A 15,773-nucleotide genomic window follows, 5' to 3' on the forward strand; every position below is an offset into this window, starting at 1 on the left:
TCCGGGGAATTATTTACTTGCCTCCAGAGAAAAAACATTTACCAGATGGCAGCACCAGTACCTTTTGATCAGAAGACCAGTAGAGTCTGGTTTGAAAATGCAAGAAGGCAGATAAGCAAAGTAAAACACACAGATTGCAAAAGCATCTAACTAGGAGTGCTTAGGAAAAAAAGAAAAAGCAGGCTGTGAAAGAACTGATGAGCATAGAACAGGAACTGCTAGGAAAAAGGATCGAGGCAATTATGAAAGCTAGAGGGAATATGAAACTTTGGGGATAAAACGAGATGAACACGGACAGAAGCAGCTGCTAGTCCGTCAGTGAAGTGATGTGAATACAATTAAAAGAACTAATAGTGGAAACACCCAATGCAAAGCAGGTGAGAGTGGGATAGACAGGGCAACGCATAGGCCCCAGAGAACGGTCATTCTAATAGTATATTCTCTGATTCGCTCACTGGCAAAGACTCTACAGCTCTATTTCCTGGCACAGTATTCAAAACTCATACTATTTTTCCTGGTGCAGAATTAATTCTATTTTTCGGCAGCCACACAATGATTTCGCTACAATTTGTCTGTTGTGTTTTCATACATTTTAAAGGCCATAAAATATCCTATTGGGCACATGCATGTTTTTGTAGGTGGAGAGAAAACATGCTCCTCGATACTGTGACAGACCTTAAAGTACTGGATTATGTTTCCTCTTCTTTTCAGAACAGTCTTGTATAAGCTATACTATGGTCTTTTGGCCAATATTTGAAAAATACTCTGTAACATGCACCATTTGGCGCCATTTTTTACAACGTTTCATGGAGAGGTAAAGTAAACCCTGGAGCTGCGTTTTAAGTGGTTGGCTCACTTTGTAAATTCACTTCTTTGGTGACAAAGTTATTTTTCACAGCGCCTGTGATGTGGGATAAATGACACAACTGTGCGATGAGTGCCCCTCTCAGGGCTGTGATGTCCATATCGTCTTGGGGAGCTAATCTGACTTTCTAGATTTAATCATCATCAACCGCCCTGGAGACCACCAGATTGCAGCGATGCACGGTCTATATTCCAGTAACATAGCATAATGTGTACTCCCCATCAGCCGCCATTCCGTGTGTTGTGTTTGCAGGAAGAGGCATGGTTAATAATTGCACTGTCTAATGAACTTACACCACTGTAACGCGGGATCTGGATTGGTGGGCGCTTAACGAAAAACGTTCACAGTTAAATAAATACACGCATGCGTACACGTCAGGAGAAACTTTCTTTCTCATTAAAATGGAAGCAGGCGTGAGGGTATGTAAAGAATATACACCAAGTGTTCCAGTTGTCATTAGTATGACTTTGACCAAGCCCTCTGGGCGAAAGCATTACACTTGGTGCAGAAGTCCTGCCTCATAGACTTGACTGGAGGGCGCGCGCCAGAGATGCGAGGTGAAGGGCCTGTCACGTCCCCTCCATGGCAGGCCTCTCAGGGTCTGGTAGCCTGATGCCTTAAAAGGCGAGCCCTGCTGAGGTGATGTGTTGCTTATCTCTTGCGGTTGGCTGTTTCTCTGCAGATAAGGTATTTATAGGAGCACATCCAACAGAAGAATGCCTGTCTAATTAACAAGTGAATAGCCCTTGTTGTCCAATAAAAAACTGAGCCCGCGCGCTCATTTCCGCCCTGCTTCCTGGGTCGTGGGCAGACGACGCTGAAGCTCTGACAAGGTAAGCACCGAATGCCTGACGCTGCGACGCTCTGGTTCCTCCATTTTGTCCAGTCTCTTCCAATAAAGGCTTGGCAGCAGGGAGGGCGCAAATGGATTCTAGGGGCTCTGGCTGATGATGGTAGGTGCAGTTAGTGGAGAGTGAGAGCGAGAGGCATAAAAGCAAGATCGTTTGCTGTTGTGTTGATTTGTGCAGACCCTAAACCCTGAGCTCTGGGTACGAATCAGTTTATAGGTCAGAGGTCTGTCACCTGCAGCTCACGAGATGATTTTGATTACAAATCTCGCCATTCCTGGCCATTTATTCGACAGGGCTGATGGGAGTTGCAGTCCAAAACCTCTGGCAAACCTAAAGTTGCAGCCCCTTGTTATAGGTGTTCTGTATCAAAAGCATAGAGGCATTTGTGTCCAAAGGGGAACCTCAAGTGCCTGTGGTGCTAGGATGCATTGGCCCAGCGTGGGGTACGTTAAATTGGTTTTAGAGGTCTAGTGTACAGATGTTTGATGTCTTTTTGGAGGAGATTTCAATTGCCATCTGTCGGTAGCTTATTTGGTATTTGTGTGTTGTAATGTGGAATTTGAGCATGTCAATGCAGGGAGAAGTCAGAGACCTTGACGGGCATCAAAGCCAGAAACGACGACATAGAGCAGAGCATAAGATGGCATAGCAAGGCATAAAAGTCTTCACAAAGCATCAGAAGTCATAGAAATGGATTGGAAAAGTCCTTACAACCTGGGGTCCCCCTCGTGCTCCTACCACTCGCCTCTTGCAGACTGCTCCCATTTCACCTTCTCATATTGCCACTGTCAGATATTGCCCTCTTTCACTCTATCTCTCCCTCTCGATCTCTCTCTTTTTCTTTCTTTCTTTCTCAAATTGGAGAAAAAAATATCTATGTGCCACAAGGATCCGGGATTTGGCAGATGCGGCAAGGGGGCTGTTTGGAGGATGCACTCATTTCCATAAACTAGGTGCTAAAGATTAAGGTAGGCAAGAGCATTTGGTTCAGAGAAGCAGTTCCTTGTGATATGAAGACACCAGGCACCACTTTCAACTTTATTGATAGGTAGGTCAGCGGGCTGAGCGCCATCTGAAACCTCACTCTAACTTGCCCAGTTGCTGTGCTCAGTTGCCTTCTGGGGCATTTGGTTGTTAGGGCATAAGGCAACGTGTGTTGGGCATAAGGCAACGTGTGTTAGGCATTCGTCAGGCGATCAGGGCAGGGACCAGAATCCCTGGTCCTTTCCCCAACAATTCTACCTCAGTGTCTCCCACAAGCCAGACACACCCCTCTCAAGCAGTGCACACAGCAGAAGGCCAAAATGAAAATAAATGAAATCCCTCCCATACCTGCTTCCGCCACCCCTCACCTGGTTTAATGGCCGTTCCATAACTTCAGTTTCATAATAATGCTGAAATCTTGCTGGGGGTTCTTCGTGGGGGAAATGAGGAGCAGGAAAGATAAAATTTGGAGTATGAAATCCTCAAAGTGTCAAAGTGCACCGCCTCTTAGTCCTAGAGGGCTGCGGTGCAGTGGCTGCAGGATGGTGAAGAGATGCATTTTGACAGGGGGGCTCAAATGGGGGGGGGGCAATTGACAGTCCAGTGAAACTGTAATCTCGAGTTTGCAGTGTCTCCTACCCCTTACTAGGTGCTGCAGTATGCCCAAGCTCCCGGGAAAACTTTGCAACAAACCTAACTAATGATGACAGGGCAATAGCAGGTAAGTAGTGGGGCCTCCTGGAGCCAGGAAGAAACCACCTCTACCATCAACAGCTATTTGCACAAAAGGAGACTTAAGGTGGAGGGGACTGCCTCTCTGGAACAAGGTGGATTTGACTAATTTGTAGCCTAATTTTTACAGTTTTACACAAGTTGGTATGATTTCTGGGGTGAATGTCAAAGATTGTGTTTACATACTTTTGAAGCTTGCTCCAAAAGCTTCACAGCAGCACCTCTTTTATCCATGCAGGCTCCTTTTGGTTGCCTGGTCACTTTCTGCTCTATTTTGTCAACGGGCCCTGCACGTGTCACGGCTTGTCATTTCCTGACTATTGCTGGACTGGCTAGTCAGTATATTTGCTGCCTTCTCTTGACACAACGTCCCGGCATGGTCTCGAGCTTTGCCCTTTCCTCTACAGCACTGCAGTTAAGTATTAGTACACAGTGCACCTATTTGCCATGGGTTAATGAGCACACAATAACCAGGTGCCCGCCGCATACAAGTGCAGCCTTTTAGATGTCGGTGGCAGAAATACGAATTTTTTCTCCTCATCCAACACCCAATTTCACCTAATATGTTGAAAGACAGAAGTTCTACTTGAAGTTCAGCATTACCTGAACACCTAAATGCCTACATGCTTGTTCTTAAGTTAAAATTATTTGATGTTTACCCAGCAGTCTGCTAAGGGACTTAGTTTTTGTTATTGTTTATGCAGCAGTCAGTGAAATGTATTACGTTTGTGCTATTTAGCACCCAAGTGGTTCACAATTAATAACTGAGCAGAGACTTATTAGCTACAGATTAAGGCTAGTCCTTGTATTTCGAATTGCAACATTTGCCTACAATTCTTCTTTTGGTCAAGACTTAAACCATATAAAATTCAAAAAATTTGCAAATCGTATGTCGTTTTACGTCTGTTGCGTATCATGCGTCCTTTTTGAAGAGATTCACATTGAAATTTTTATGGACAAATATAGATCAGAAAATTATGCTTATCAGGCATCCTAACGAAAAGTTATTATTGTAAATTCATGATTATTGGAATTCAAATACTCAGGGTTAGGTGGCGGACACTAGAGGTCTTTTTTGGGGGGGGATAGAAACCTGTAAAGAAATGGCGACCAGGCATTATGCCCAGCCTAGAACCACTGAGGCATTAAGAAAGTAATCTCTGGACTTTATCCAGACAGGTATTTTAGACCTAAATTGTGTGTAGCTAGATTTAGCTAATGCAAACTTCTTAAACTCATGTATCTAGCCACCATAGAAAAGAGGAGACCTGAATCCTGTGGAAAATTCCAAAGGCCACCTAATCTCTGAAGCAGCTTTATCGAAATGCATTGTGCCAATAATTGACACAATCTAATCCTTACTACCCCGAGGACTCTCTGGTTTAAATGTTTCACACACTAGTAGCTGCTAGAATGCAGTCTTAAATCAGTTTAGGTTCATTTTGGGTAAATGCTGTTTCTTTCTCTTGAATTCCCAACATAATCAATGATTTGCTTACTGCCACTTCTTTTTCTAGCATTTCTGATAGATTTGTACAAGCGTAGCGTCAGAAGCTGCTGGTTTTATCACAGGTGACCAGCATAGGGACATCATCGGCTGCAGGAGGCTCGCATCATCCGCAGTTGCTATTGAACGCTTTGTGGGACTTCTTCAGCCTCATCAGGGTGTAGTAAAGCCTATGTAAAGCATACAGTGGTTTTGACTTAAGGAAACAGCTTTAACCATAGAATGTAGTAAAATATTTGACACTTCCTATTTAGATTGAAGTCTGCTCAAAGGGAAGCATCTTTGTACCAGATATTCCACGATGGATTCATTCTGTCCAAGACCATACTCTACCAAGTGGATTTTTCTTTTCCATTGGATATATTGTTGTCACCTGCATTGCCATATCGGAGGCCTTTTCTTCCAGAGTTGCTCGTTTGCTTTGTAGAAGGACGCCAACGATAATTTGTTCAAATTGGTCTCAGTCTTTACCCTTAACATACAATTCTTCCCAAAGTTAAATCATTTATAGTGTGAATCTGTGCTTTGAGCAGAAGTTCATAGTTTTTCTTTCAAAATGACAAAAATTTAAGGAGATTCGCACATCGGCAAATTCGGGCTACCTTATGGTATGTTTGGTATTTTCCTGATTTCATACCAAGCTCTAACAAAGCATTGCAACTCTTTTAATTTATTTTACTTAAAGAATGTTGGGGCAGAGCAGCCATCTATATAACCTCCCAGTTTGTGTGAGCTAGTCACTACTTTAATATGACTAATCTGATTTCCAATATTTCATCGCAAGCATGAAAGTTTGAACTTGCTTGACTCTGATTGTAAAATAGTGAATCTGAATATCAGGTAAGGCTAATACCAGCTTTGTTCACTGTGTGCTTGAACGCTTCCAAGCTAATCCTGGAAATACACGTCTCAAGTGAATACATGTATAACACTTTGGAATTGTAGGACACAAATCTGTAGGAATATTTTCAATTAGGAAATACATTTTTGAGAGAAGCATCACCGTGACTATAATAATCTCATTTACTGTATTATTATAAGCTTTATTGGTATCTAGTGATTTTACTGAATACATTACAGAGAATGCTTTTGTACCGAAATTTGGTAAAAATGTACATCGGGGGTGGGGTAAAGGGGTAAAACAGGTGGTGATATTGTGGGTTTAGGTCCCCCCCCCAAAAAATAATCTGTATTTCTTTCTTATTTTCGTTGTTTTCGGTTCAGAAAAAAAACATTCTCTGTAAAGGAATTCCTTTAAAAAATCCTTTATATTCCTTTAAATCACATAGATCAGCTTTAATTCAGACAGTTTTCTATTTTGTCTTTCTTTTCTTTTTTAAGCTGTCACAATTAGCTTTGATTAGATCCTAGAGTTTCTCAGGAGTTTCTATTCTAAATGCCTATGTTGGTTAGTCTTTTTAGACATATCCCTCCTCTTCCTCATATTCCAGGCCATCACTGCCGTCTTTGCTTAAATATCCAGACATATTCACATGAAACAAGAGAAAAAGAATAAAGAATGTGCTTGGAAAAGCTCACAGAAATGTAGTAGTCCAGGCAAGTTAGTCAATACCATTTTTTGTTTAGTTTAGAGAATATGTCCACATAGTGTGTATGGACAGCACATGTTTTGGGTGGTATGTACTTTATCATCATAGGATATTATAAAACATGTGTGTGTTGTCTCTCAGCATGGCAGACTTCTATGGTCCTATCGTTGTCATTCATCCTTTATCCTACAGCCGGATCCCGTGACAAAATCTAGGTTATTTCTGATGGAGCTAATGTATCAGGGTTTATGCTAGAAGTATATAATAAGAGATCACCTGTGTATAATGCAACCTCCTTTTCAAAGGTAAGGTAAGGTAAGGAAAATAACTTTACATTCCGACTGCTGCTGACGAGGTTGGCCAGTGGGTATTTATGTACTTCTGATAGTAGAGGAGGTAATAGGCGACCGGGATGCGTTCCTTTTCCAATGGCTGTATATTTATATTTCAGTCTTTGAGTTTGGTACGTTAAGTGACCGCCTGGTGCAACGCCCTTCAGGTCGGGGTGCACGAGGGAGAGCAACAATGATTTTAATTGATTTCTTGTGATTCTATCCCGCTTATTTGCACCATTTATCAAAGATATTAGTTGGTAGCCGCTGCTTAGTTTTCCGGCTCTTCCCGGCTTTCAAATAGGCATAATAACTTCCTGACTCTAGGAGGCAGGTGCCTGACCACCGACCTATCAAGGTATCATTAAACAGAGTGAAAATCAGAGGAGCCCGCAGAATTCCACTGGAAGTCCGTCTGGGCTATTTGCCTGCCCATTTTTTTTTAGTTCTTTGAAGAAATTAAAATGATCAACAAGAAAGGTGAGTTTTTAAATCGGAAGAGTTCTACAAATATAATAACAACAATGAGCAGAGCAATCCATAGACAGGTTGCCTTACAATGATAGACAGTAAATAGAGAGCAGGATATCATAGAGGGTTTATAGTCATAATGTCGACAACAAAAATGTCGACAGTCAAAATTTCGAAAAATAAATGTCAAAAAAAAAAATGACGACTTTTTTTTTCAATGCATTTTTTTTTTAAATGGGGGGTTCCCCCCCAAACCCCCTTTTTTAATTTTTTTTAAAATTATTCCCTTTTTTTTAACTCCCGAACCCCTAAAATAAATATATAATTAAAAAAAACGAAAGTCGACTTTTTTTTCGACATTTTTTTGTCGACATTTTTGTCTGTCGACATTTTTTTTTCGAAATTATGACTGCCCACCATCATAGAGATGACCGATGTGTAAAATATAAGTAGGAACAAGGACTGAGGACATCACAAATCGACAAAGCGGGATATTCATCATATAAACTGTAGTGCTACTGAAAGCGAGGTTGTGGAATGATTATCTCACTGTCAGTCTTAGGTGCCCCTGACTGGAAAAGAGGTACTTTTTGAGAGCAGTCTGGGATACTGGTACAGTGATAAGGGACTAAGGGGTTCCAGTGATAGAGAACAAGAAGGGGGAAGGAGAGAAAGTGTGAAGCAGTGCACAGGGAACAGACATATTGAGCATGACCTGCGGCCAGAGAGTGAAAGGCGAGGAGTAAAGGGATACATAGCTGGCCTGGTGCTTGTCAAGAGGAAGGTGCACAAGGAGGCTAGAACAGTAGTCGGCTTGATTGATTGATAGGTTATTTATAATGCGCCTATAGACTTGCGTTTCAAGGCTTGGGTAAAGAGGGGACACCATCAAGGTGTTAGTAAACAGGTGGGTGTGGTGGAGACATATTTTGCATTCATTTCTTTATTTATTGGAGTCTGAAGTCACGCTGCACTGCGAGCAAGCCACTTCAAAGTGCCAAACAGGTTTATCCTTCAAGGCATGATAGCAGCAGAGGGAAGGAATTGTTGAAGCTTTACCTTGCCATCAAATTGGTTCCCAGGATTGAGAGCTTTTAGAGATGGGGTGAGAAAATCAGAGAAAGATAGCAAGGGTCGGGAAAGGTCTGGCGAGCTGAAAGGTACCATAGTTGCGGGGGGCCACAGAAGAGTTGAATATTAGGTGCCGAAATGGCATATAGTGATGGTTGTCCAAAAGACACAGATATATGGGAAGATGGCTCTGGAGTGACATATGTGAAGGAGAAGATGGCAGTTGTTTGCAAATAGATACTAGAAAAAAGCAAAGGACAAAATTAGTTTTCTCCTAGAGGAGGTTAAGAATGTGAAAAGAAGTGAGTCACCTTGGGAATGCCCACTGGGAGACCCGTGGGAGTGTAGGTGCCAGCATTTCCTAATATACAGACAGATATATCACGTAGGTCGGAGGCATTCCAGACAAGCGCAGAGCGCAGAGCTGTGGATGCCAATGTTTGAGAGGGTTAGTAGGAGAGCCGGCAATTTGTATTTGTATTTATTTTATTTATATAGCGCACCAGGCCCAAGGGCAACCGGGCGCATTATTTAGTTACAGGCATGGTAAAATAAAGCATTGGTATAGAATTATATTCAAATTATGCAAATTATACAACATGTAATTATAGACATGTAATTACAGTCATGGTAGAATAAGGCAGTTTGGGTGAAAATATACATAAAGGCCATTTGTACAAGAAATATATAATGTGAAAAGAGCAGGTCAGTAGCACAGTTGTAGGGAACCTGGACGTTGTGATCTAGGAATCAAGCAAGTCCTGGGCAGACAACCAAGCTGAGGCTTTGCGCTTGAAAGCCGGGAACAAGGTTTCTGCTCTTAGGGGATTCGGTAGTGAGTTCCGCAGCTTGGCTGCTAGGACTGGAGCAGTGAAACAGTTGGACATGTGAGTGGAAGATGATTCCATGGAGAATCTGTTGAAGGGCCAAGTTTGCAGGCCATAGAGTAAGACCTTCATGCCAGACTCCATCCTCTAAGCACAGGACTAGGTGTTGAATCCATGTACCTCAGCGTTGTCTTGTTCCTAAAATGAGCGTGTGGCCCTAGTTGTTAATGCAGCTTTTGAAGTTCATATTAGTTTTTGAGGAGCATGGTTGTTTATTACAGTAGATATTTTGCAGAAATCAATGAGCAACACTGTGGCAAACTAGAGGTTAAAGAGTGGCGAGAAGTACTGTAATAGCAGTTTAGAGATGCAAAGTCCATGCCAGTTTGGTAGGGATAGCGATAGAAAAATATAGTAGAAGAGAAAAAGGGGAGGTAAGGAGTAGTGGGGAGAAAAATGGGAGGGTGGGATAAGAATTTGCTTAGAATATTTATCTTTTAAATTATGAGAAGAAGAAAAAGTAATTGGCTGGGAGTGAGGAGAAGATTGGGTGAGGGTGAGTGGATGGTGAATGGAATGGTGATGGGGGATTAGGTTGGTGTAGTGACTGGACTTTGATGAGTCCAGAAAAAGCAAAAATGGACTGAAGCACCAGGAACTGCAGAGGACTGACCTGGCCTCCAAAGTTTACTACTCCACATCATTCAAGCAAAGACTTGTTCAACGTACAGAACCCTCACATCTTTCTTCCAGCCACTTTCCTGAGATGGCTGAACCCAATATATGTGATGGGATACTAAGCTAAGGGACATATTCTTTATATTGAGAAAAAGGCTTTGAGATTAAGGGAGATAGTCCTGATTTCACACAGTTGTGAGCAAGAGGATGAATTATCTACCCGAGCTGGTTATCCAGAATTAAGGCGCACATTTGGACCTAATGAGAAACTCCAATCTTACACGATGAGGTAAGGACCTCTGAGTCCTGAACCAGTCAAGCACTTTGAATGAAAGAAAGAAGACATTGTAATCTAGGAGGATGCATTTTGACATGTTAATGACACATGATTTGGACACCTTACCTATTTGATACCTTTTGGCTACACGTTTATTGTGAATTTCTATGTGTGTTTAAGATTTATTATGCTTAATCCCCTCTCTCATCTCTTCTGCGTTTTTGTTACTAATTTTGCCTCGACCAATCTTGCTAACAGGCAGCTTCACACATTAACATACTTTTTATGAAGACAAAACTTCTACAGTCACACCTCTGCTAGATTATACTTAAGAGATGTATTATAACTGGGTCTATATTTAAAACAACCTGCACGTCGAAGGCCACGTCCAAAAGAGGCCACGATTTTGTGGCCGATTTGGAGCAGCCTTCAAAATGCAGGAAAGACCGATTTCAGGGGGTTTTACTCCTCTGCCCTCAAAAACCTTGGAACCAATCCCAATCATGCCCTCCTTTTCCCTCCCCCACTTTTCTCCCACGTTTCCGGAATTTCTTCTTATCAGGGGACTTCAAATCCCAACACTACTCCACAACACACACACACACCCCGCCACAAGCATTGTGCCCCTGCCCTCCTAAATACACACACACACACACACTCTTAACTGCCCTGCGTGCCTTCCTTCAACTGGGCCACTTAGGAAATGGCTGTCAGCCCCTGCGTGCACTTGTGTGCAGCGTGGGGTGGGGCTCGGCATCTGTGGTCCGGAAGAATCTGGCCAATGGTATACAGTCTTTTTTAGCCACGATCGCGGGCAAAAGACTGTATACCATGACAACTGTGTGCATTTAAAAGTCTAGATCATATTTGCCCTCTTGCTCCACAGAAGATCCAGGCATTTTTCATAAGATGCACAGATCATTTACAAATCTGCATTGGCTTTTATAGGGCTTTATAGTTTGAAGATGTTGCCTTTCGATCTGAGCACAATCTTAGTTGATGCTTCACCTATTATGCATACAAGGCCAACACAATGCTTTTGTTCGTCTTATGTATAAGTCTCCACATAGGCTGTGACATTCTGCATGCTTCTTCACACTGCCTTGTCACACTGTTTGGAAACAATTAGGTCATTGGGGAGGATAACTGCAAAGTCCCTCTCCTGTGTGAATGCTTTAACGCACTCGTTGCAGGGTTTGTTCACCCAGCATGCTTACATTTCCACTTGGCTACCTTGCATCCTAGGTATAACATCAAATCATTGTTTGTAAGGTTTTTGAAGTTCCTACAGGGTTTTCTACTCCCTCTAATGATTCAAATATGCTAGAGTTCTTGGTGTCATCTTCAAACAGACTCACCTTCCACCCCAGCCCTTCTGCATCGTCACTGATAAAGTTATTGAAAAGGATGGGCTATCCCAAGAGGGTCGACATTTCCTAAATACTCAGTTTACCCACACTCTTTGCCACCTGCCATTTATCCAGAACCTAATAAAGTCCGCCACCATGGAGCTCTCACCGGGGTTAATGCTCAGTTATATACATTTGTACTTAAAATGGTATTTGCTCTTTGCCCTTTCAAATGCATTACTTTACTTCTGGCCCCACGAAAGAGTGTGCTGCTCCTATTGGAAAGCATGCATGCATTCACAAGCCAGGGTACCGCTAAGCAACACGAGTCCAATGCAGATATTCTTACAAACATCTAAAAGGGACTATAGGGCCCAAGTCCTTGCCCAAATACCTTGATGAATTATAAAAAGGCAGTTTCAGCATATAAAAAAGCGATTTTTGTTGCTAAACAGCTTAATTAGAATTCTCTGGGCCAAATCTAGTTCATGAGAGATCTTTAATATTCTTTGTGAATTGGAAGGGAAGAACACTAGGCCAGAAATTGAAAAATAGCCTGGTTCCAGGCTATTCGGGAGGAATTTGGCAGAACATTGCTTGCACATCAACAAAACATTGCTTTATGTTTAGATAAATTAAAGCCTCCCAATCTTCAGTTAGCCACTACACATTGTGAGGAGTCAGAAATGAGAAGCAGACACAAATGCGTATTATTCTCAAAGTTCGACATGTTATTAAACAAAAATGGGTTGGAAAAACGCCTCTCTAACCCTATTTTAAAGAGGGGTCTAACTACCTGGAATACTATAACTAAGGATCTGGCTGTCTCAAGTAGTCAGTAACTTAAAGTCCGTCCTTGTGTCCTCAACATTCTAAGCTGACCCTCACAGTACAAAAGAAAAAATAACAAGGAATGCAGAAATGTCTTTGACTTGATATTAGCAAAAAGTGTTCACAACCAAAAATATAATGATAGTTGCAACAGAAAGGGGTTTCCAAGGAAGGAACCTTGGGTCCAGAGGGGATTCTCTTCCCTTGCTTTTTTAAGTAGGAGGGCAAAAAGTGTCTCTTCATCCAACAGTTCCTTTGTGAATTCACCAATGTTCGAGTTCACACAATAATTCCCATAACAGTCTTTCTTTGACTTCAAACAGTACATTCCATAACAGTCTGTCTTTAGCTTTTCTTGCGACTTTTGCAGACTGCGTGGTATACTCCCCTGCCAGGAATCATTCTATGGGATTTTCAGATCCTCTGGTTTACTTGCCGACCAGGTATCTCACCACAATGTCAAACTCTTTATACAACTTCAGGTGCCTGGTGTACTCCCCTGCCAGGACCTCTCATTGGTTTCACTGTTCCTTTCACTTCACCACCATGGCACATACTATGAGGTGCTCAGTATATTTGCTTATGGTAGCACTTGCTTCAACTTTGCCCCACATTAACATCTCTTACATCCGTACCTGCCTGGGGCTTGATGCACCACTTTGTTTTGTTCGCTTTCAAATTTTCTTCTTATTGGCATTTGAACTTGTGCTTTTACTTGGTTGCATTTAAACAAGCTTTGTATCTTCCTGTCATTTGCAACTTCATACAGTTCTGTGAGCGTGGTGATGCCTTGGGGTGCCCCACTGCTCTAGGCAGACTCACTGTGTCTTCTTTGCACTTCCAGACTTGCTTGGGCTTCCACAGTATTGTTCCTTCCCCCTCGGGAATGTGCAGACGCTTTGTCAGCTTCCAAAATGGCTCTGTGAGCAACGGCCGGCTACCCTGGACCGGAGAGAACAGTTTGCCAGGGTGGTCGTATTTCCGGGAGTCTCAGCAACCTCCAGCCTCTCCACAGATATTCCTTCCCTTATGCTTCGCTCCCTTCTCACCACACTGGTCTGGATACCTCACAGTCAGAAGCCCCAGCACAGGGTTCCTCGTCCTCTCCTGCACAGCACACTCCTGCACTGCCTCTGCCATTTCTAAATGTCCCGCTCACTTTATATCTAAAGAAACAACTAGCCTGCACGTCAGACTTCAGACTTTGCATGAACTCCTTGTCTCCGTACCTGAGGGCTTAAGGGAGTTGAAGTCCATAGATGTTACTGAGTCTTTTGGTCGTCGTTGTTCAGAAGTCTGACAAAATGATACATCAAAACCAGAAGGTGTTATGTAGGAGATATGATTGTTTGAATCATAGATGGGAGCCTGAGAATAAAGTAGAGGAAAGGGTTTCTGATTTGTACTATAGGGTGGAATAAACTTAAAAAGATCTATTTGAATGTTAGCTGTTGGAACGAATGAGAGGCCCTTATTAAGGACAGACGTTTCAGCTGGGGAGAGCGAATGTGAACTAAGGTTGGTGATGAGATTCACAGGTTTTGATTGGACAGTTGTTGCTGAGACATTGCTCTGGTGAGTCTTCGAGAGGGTGGTGACATTAATAATTATATTACGGTGTCTAATTCCTGTAGATTCCTTCTTGGCACTGGCCCTCACTCAGCAATTAGAGTTTTTTTGGAGTTTTTTGCAATTTTGAAGTCAAGGTAAATTTTATTTCTCATGCATACTTCAACAGAATACTATACCTACAAGGGCTTGAAGTAGCTTGTTTTTTGATTGCGCTGCTGCAGCCACTTTTAATTTTGTATATTGCTTGTTTCTTCTTCCCTTTCTCGGTTATTGACCATCCATCAATTAATGAACTTCAACTATGTGCGGTACTGTTCTCTATTGATATCTTTTCCTTTTTACATGCCAAATTGACTTATCTGTCTGTGCACATTGTTTTTGCACTAACTTCTGTATAACATGTATCATATTGTCTTGGCAAATTACTCCTTGCATTGCCCCTTTGTGTTATGCCTTTTGTTGTTATTTTTGGTTTGGTTATTTTATTTTTCAATTGCATTTATCCATTAAAAATGCAATGTTATTATATCTTTTGTTTGTGGCAATATCATATTCTTTTTTGGTGATATCTCAGCCTCAGATAAAGAGCTGTTTCAGGCTCGAAACACGTGTCAGGCTGTTCCTTTCCTTAATAAATTTTGGACTTCAATCCTTATTTTGCATACCTTCTTGGCGCAGTATGACTGGGACCCGCTCTTGTTTGAATTGTACTTTCTCAGTGGTAGTATACTGGCAGTATAACCACACCCCCCAGATACCTGCAGCCTTGTGTCCCTCACTTAATTCTTTAAAAGTACAAGCGCTGTGGATCACTGACTTTTCCTGCCAACCTTTGTTTCCTCCATAAAGTGTGTATGGAAGTGGCGACTGGACCCTGAAGGAATCGGGTCCAGAGAGAGAACTTTGCAGTTGATACTCAACGTGACCTACCAAAGAACGTCATAGTTCAGCAGTCAGCTGATTCTGTATGGGTAGTCGCTGACTCTGGAATTTGTAGTTACATTTGTTTCCCTTTTTGGAGTCTAGCGCTGCAATTCCCCAGATGCACAGTGCTCTTGGGTATCCAAAAAGACTGGATTAAAGTAACCCTTATGGCATTGTCGCCAGCTGGCAGCTAGGCAAAGGTCAGAAAACACAAAAGCAAAGTGTGATGTCTTTGGGGCATGAAGGAGCCGTATCCTATCTTGAAATGAGAAGAAAATAGCAATGGTTCCAGACATATCACTTGCACTCCATATCAGAAGCATAGTACCCGACTGTATCCTGCTGCATCTGTCTCCTGATCTGCAGCTCCTGCTCTCCAGTGAGATAGAGCAGGTTCAGAGGTCACAGGTGCATTGTTTGTTAGCTGTGTATGACAGCACAGTCACTGCAGACATCTGCACTTCTGATCCATAAACATTATGATAACCTACCACCTGCTGGCAGGATAATCTTGAACTATAAGCCACAGCTAGGTTTTGGGTTGGTGGCTGGTTGGTCACATAATTATTAAAGCCACATCTGATTTGTAGCATACACATGACAACACTGTGAGGCCAGGCCAGCCAGGGAAAGGTTGTGTCTATTCTAGTTAGACTGCTGTTTCTACTGAGCCTGCGGGTCAATGGGAATAAGACTGTTCCTCCCTTACGTACTTTGTGAAGTTGGGTAACGGCTCTCTCTCCAGCAGGGCAGCTCCCAGCAGGAGCCCCGGGAGCAGCAGCTTTCAAAAGGGCACACCCTTAACAAAAGGGCCAGCCTCATACTAGTGTGTTACATACCAGAGGGCCGTTGAAGTGCAGGTTTAGGGAATGGGGCGGGATTAGACAGTCATAAACAGTAGAACAGAAGTGAGGAAGGATTCCTCCATATTGGTTTTCTGTGGACTTCTCTT

At 42.5% G+C, this 15,773-nt stretch overlaps 1 protein-coding gene across 1 annotated transcript in view; it reads left to right on the forward strand.

The window, feature by feature from the left end:
- Positions 1-1,635: 1,635 nt before the first annotated feature.
- Positions 1,636-15,773, forward strand: part of FHL2 (four and a half LIM domains 2) — a 477,249-nt gene continuing 463,111 nt past the window's right edge. Inside the window, exon 1 of the mRNA XM_069636912.1 lies at positions 1,636-1,698. The gene's annotated coding sequence lies outside the window, so the exon portion shown is untranslated. The remainder of the gene's footprint in view (positions 1,699-15,773) is intronic.

The sequence above is a fragment of the Ambystoma mexicanum genome, chromosome 7p (assembly GCF_040938575.1).
Source record: "Ambystoma mexicanum isolate Mex_15411 chromosome 7p, UKY_AmexF1_1, whole genome shotgun sequence".
In the NCBI taxonomy this organism is placed as follows: domain Eukaryota; kingdom Metazoa; phylum Chordata; class Amphibia; order Caudata; family Ambystomatidae; genus Ambystoma; species Ambystoma mexicanum.